Source organism: Lepisma saccharinum, unplaced genomic scaffold, assembly GCF_977018435.1.
Source record: "Lepisma saccharinum unplaced genomic scaffold, izLepSacc3.1 HAP1_SCAFFOLD_523, whole genome shotgun sequence".
Classification (NCBI taxonomy): domain Eukaryota; kingdom Metazoa; phylum Arthropoda; class Insecta; order Zygentoma; family Lepismatidae; genus Lepisma; species Lepisma saccharinum.
In genome coordinates this window covers 10,651-15,975 of record NW_028143204.1, presented here as the reverse complement: position 1 = coordinate 15,975, position 5,325 = coordinate 10,651, and positions in this window count along the sequence as shown.

The window sequence follows — 5,325 nt, the reverse complement described above, 5'->3', positions numbered from 1 at the left end:
GTTGACAGCAGTGAGGAGTGTGATTTAGATGATGCCATGAAATTAGTTACCCCAATCAATGCTAGTCCGCAAGGTGGTGCATCAGCTTTGATTGACGTTACTATTTTAGGAAGGCCATATGTAGCCCTCTGTGATAGCGGTGCTGAGGTCAGTCTCCTTGAATACAATACGTGGAGATCGGTTTCGTCTTTAAGTTCTAGGCCCAGGTTGGAGTCTGCCTCCAACATCAAGCTAGTGGACTACTCTGGCACAAAATCGAAATCAGTTGAGGGTATCACTAAGTGATACCTGCAACTGACACGAGAACCGGACCCCCTGGTACCCGAGGACAAACACCACCCGTGTCTCATTTTAGAAGCGAAACATGTAAAGCAAACACGCTGTAAACACTCGCAGGGCAATTTCTCTTACAACTTTAAAAAGTCTGATTTTCAAAAACTGTACCATAAATTATCTGCTGTTAACTGGGAGATCTTAAAGTTTTCCAATGATGTTAATAGAATGGTAGACATGTTTTATGATGTAATTTACGCATCTCTCGATGAATGCGCCCCTTTAAGACACGTTAAAGCGCCAAAATATCCTAGCTGGTTTACGACTAGTATAATTAAGAAAATTAAATAAAGGCGTACCACCACAAAAAGTGGAAACAAAGTGTAGGCGACCCAACTTATCATGCTAATAAATTTAGAGGAATTAGATCACTAGTAAAAACAGAAATGTCAGCTGCATATAATAACTATGTATTAAATGTTGAAAATAATATGCAGGATGACCCTTCTCTCTTTTGGACGTATATAAATAGTAAAAAACGCGACAAACCAAAACACCCTGTTTCTGAGGATGGTGAGCCCCTACCAAACGTAAACGCGGTTGCAGAAGAATTTACGAAACACTTTCAGTCTGTGTACACAGGCAATGGGTCCACGTATGATATTGAAATTATGACAGAGCATTCACAAAGTAGAGTGCTAGACATACTGGATATTCAAGAAATCAGTATAAATGATATCGAAAATGCTATCAAAAAGTTAAAACCAAAGAAGTCCGCTGGACCTGATAAAATCCCACCATACATTTTCAAAGGTTGCGCTGATGTTTTAAATGTTCCTCTGTCTATCATATTCAACTCTATCCTATCATCTATGCAGTTTCCTGATAGATGGAAAGTGACTCCTATATGTCCAATTAAAAGTCGGGTGAAAACAATACGATACAAAACTACCGTCCTATTTCTATTTTATCCACTCCTGCGAAAATACTAGAATAAATACTATACGTGCATATTTTTAACCATGTGAAAAATTCCATATCCGAATTTCAACATGGATTCCTACCTAACAGCTCAATTGAAACAAATCTTGGAGAGAAATTGCATTATACAAGTACAGTATTAGACGAAGGGGGGCAAGTAGATGTGATATATACTGATTTCTCAAAAGCTTTCGACACAGTAGACCATGACGTACTACTGAGTAAACTAGGTAGCTTTAATTTGTCACACTCCCTAAGAAAACTCATGGCGTCGTAGCTAATGAACAGGCGACAGTATGTCACCTACAAAGGCTCCTCATCCGATCAATTTTTGGTGAGCTCGGGCGTCCCTCAGGGATCCAATATAGGGCCTCTTCTGTTTTTGTTGTTAATTAATGATTTGCCCGAACATCTGATTGATTCTCGCAAACTCTTGTTTGCTGACGATTTAAAGTTCTACAAAAGAATAACAAGTGCAGACGATTGTGCCTCCTTACAACGCGACATAAATAGGTTGAGTGCGTGGTATTCATATAACAAACTTTCCCTAATGTTAAAAAATGCTTCTCTGTTACATACACTAAGCAAAAGGAGCCTATAGTTTATCAGTATAAAATAAATAATGTTAACCTTATGAAAGAGGAAAAGGCAAGAGGAATACTTTTTGATTCTAAATTAACGTTCGCCTATCATCTGAACAAAGTAATAAGCGAAGCGTAAAAGCTTGTTGGATTTATTATTCGCACGGGCAGGGGCTTCAGAAGTACACAAACACTAAAAATATTGTATTATTCTCTAGTGCGTACAAAACTCGAATTTGGCGATACATGAAATTCAAACTGGAAGGTGAATACCCCAGGTTCAAATCATATACATTGAGCAATTCCATATGGACAGACTTGACCACAGAACGCCAACCCGAGACCTTATGTTACTTTGGAAAATTTTTAACGGCAAACTTCGATGTCCTCTGTGGTTTTCACAATTCAAAATACGCATTCCGAACATTAAAGCGCGACCCAAGCATGGAACCTTCTATGTGACCAAAGCGCGAACAAATATCATGGAAAGGTCACCTATTTGGAGAATGAGTGCGGTCTACAATGCTATGGAGAAAGATAATAAAAGCGTCGATTTGTTCACAATGTCATATTCACAATTCAAGAAAACAGTTATGAATACATTGGCTAGAAAAATAGATGTAAATATGGTATGAAACTCTACAGTATTGTTATTCTATGTATTGTATAAGAAATTGTACTATTACAATATGAACTCTGTAGTGTAAACCTGTTGAGTTCAATAATAATAAATAAAATAAAAAATAAAATAAAAAGTTGGATATCTCTCCTCCCCACCTTCGATAATACCCTTAAATACTTTCTTTTCTTCATCTAATGGATTAAATATGGTGCATTTAAGGTGTGAAATCTTTACATATGGTCCAGGCAATCTAAAGCAATTTTCCATCAAACCTTGGCAAAATTGCTTCAGAAGGTTTTTAAACAGTTTCTAGCTCAGAAATCATTGCTGAATAACATATCCAAAATCAGACAAAATCGGATTACGGGGGGAAAAAAACCCTAAACGGATTTCAAAATGGCGGACTGCCTATTGTGAATTTCCTTACATTGTATGTTAATTTGTGAATTATTTGTAATATTTTGTGCATTATTACTTAAAATTTGTTTTTTATTGTTGTGTCAAATTATATTTTGCCTTTTAAGAATGAAAATATCTTAATTGTGCGCGATTTGTGAGAGAAAATTGGACAATAGACAAGATGTAGTTAAAGCATGATCACCACGAATGACCAGCATTGCATGTAACATGATAAATGCTGATAGAGCCGGCTCGTGGATGATATGCAGTTGCGAGCTATGTTGAAGATTCTCTCCATCATTGCAGCAGCCATAGATCACAATTATCTCAAGCCCCTATAGCTCTACTTGCAGAAAACGTTGTTTGTCGTCTGAAAATCCAACCGTTCAGAAAATGTTTCTGGGAGGTAAATTTGTGACAAGATGAAGTGACAGATTATGGACCGGACTCGGATTGAATTTTTATTTGAAGTCCACTTTATGCACAGAAAGGCTAATTGGGGCTGGACCTAGAGTTTAAAGTGGGGTCGGAATCACTATATGCCTCCACCGGGTATCGAATCCGGGACCCTGTGTGCGACTCGAATCAGACCTCGTGGCAATCCCTGCAAAGCAGCTGAGGACTGACAGGAGGAAACAAATTTACAGAAATCCAGAAGGCTGTGTATTAATGTATAATATTATTTTTTTTCTTTTTAATTATTGTTACGGCTGTTTTCTATACACTTGTGTTCCCCTTACAACTTAGTAATGCAAAAATATACCAGAGTTTTGATGAAGGGTAGTGAGCAACACAGTGAAAAGCGAGAAAGTAGACAAACGGAAGACCATAATGTTATTAAAAAAGGAATAGAACGACTGGAATCCATACCCCCATTCCATTTTGACTCAAGTTTCTGCAACACTAGAACAGCAGTTAATTTTGATGAATTGCATTACATTGGTACGGATATCATCTTCAAAATAATTTAGAAAGATTGTTCTCAAATATATGACCGCGGTGGATCAGTCGGGGAGTTCCGTGGAAGCCTTCAGAGAGAGCGGACGAGGAAACTAGTTGTTCCGTGAAGGTCAGTGAAAAGTTGCCTTCAGGAAACAAAGAGCGGGAGTGCCGTGTGTGTGTGTTGCTTGTGGCGTTTGGTGCAGCTAGCTGGCGAGTAAGTAGAATTGGAAAAGTACTTTAGAATAGTAAAAATATGAATATAATTAGACAAAATACCATCCAGATACGTTTTCCGTTCGGGGCACCGAGGCCGTCGGCGCGAGAAATTCATGACTTTATACATGGACAATTTCAACTCCACGTAGATGAGATCTTGGGAATACAAATACCTACGCATTTTCGATGTGTTTTCGTAAAATGTATCAGAGAAGCAATAATGACGCGAATATTAGAGAAATGTGGTCCGGAAACAAACTTTTGTTATGATAATGGTGAAACTGTAAAAGTGGATTTGAGTGATGCGGGGAGGGAAACAAAATCAACAAGAGTGTTTAACTTACCACTAGAATTAGATGACGACTGTGTGAAAGAAAAAATGACGGAATTTGGGAAGGTGGAATGTATAGACAAAGAAACGTGGTCTGAAAACTTTAAATATCCAGTTTACAACGGGGTAAGAATAGTGAAAATTGAACTAAAAAAACCGATTCCGTCGTTCATTACAGTAAAATCTCATCAGTGCCAAGTGATATATGACGGAAAGCCGAGAACGTGCAGGGCGGTTTTCTAAGTTTGGAAGCGGCCCCGGCGCCCACTCAGCGTCGAATGACATGGGTGCCTGGGGGAAATCCTGGGGGATAAAGGCGGTCAGGGTTGAGTAAAATATTTTGATAACCAATCTTATAAATTGTGTATGGTAAAGCTATGAGAGATTTCGAATATATTAATTTGAGTTAATGGGTAAACATAGTGGTAAGCACATCATTTGTTGATTACAAGTGACGATTAGGAAGGCTGGTTACTTCTGTGTGTTTGCTAAGGTCCAGTTTCATGAAAGTAAAGTATAATTCTAATAATTTAGCAATGTTTATAATCCATGAATTTCTGGCTTCAGAAAGTGCTTTTTACTATGTATTGTCACCGGCAATAAAAATGGAACACATATATCCTGAAAGACTCGCTTCCCTGCAAGGCGTTGTGTGTGTTGCCTAACTCTACGGCGATTGGTGGATCTAAACAGCAATTTTTTAATGGTAACTCCTGCCAGCGCCGTAGAGGTACGCAACACACAAAACATGTATTTCAAAATAATACTTGTGTGATTTAATATCACAAAGAGTTTTAACTCTGAAAGAGTTTTAACACGAATTGAAAATATCATTCAGCCTTTAATCTATTTTGTTGGTAAGTTGAATAGATTGCAAGTACTACAAAACATGTTGCAGTGAAGTGAATATTTCAGGATCTAGGTGTCCCATTTTTATTGCCGGTGACTGTACGTACAATATAACTGACTGTTGATAAGCA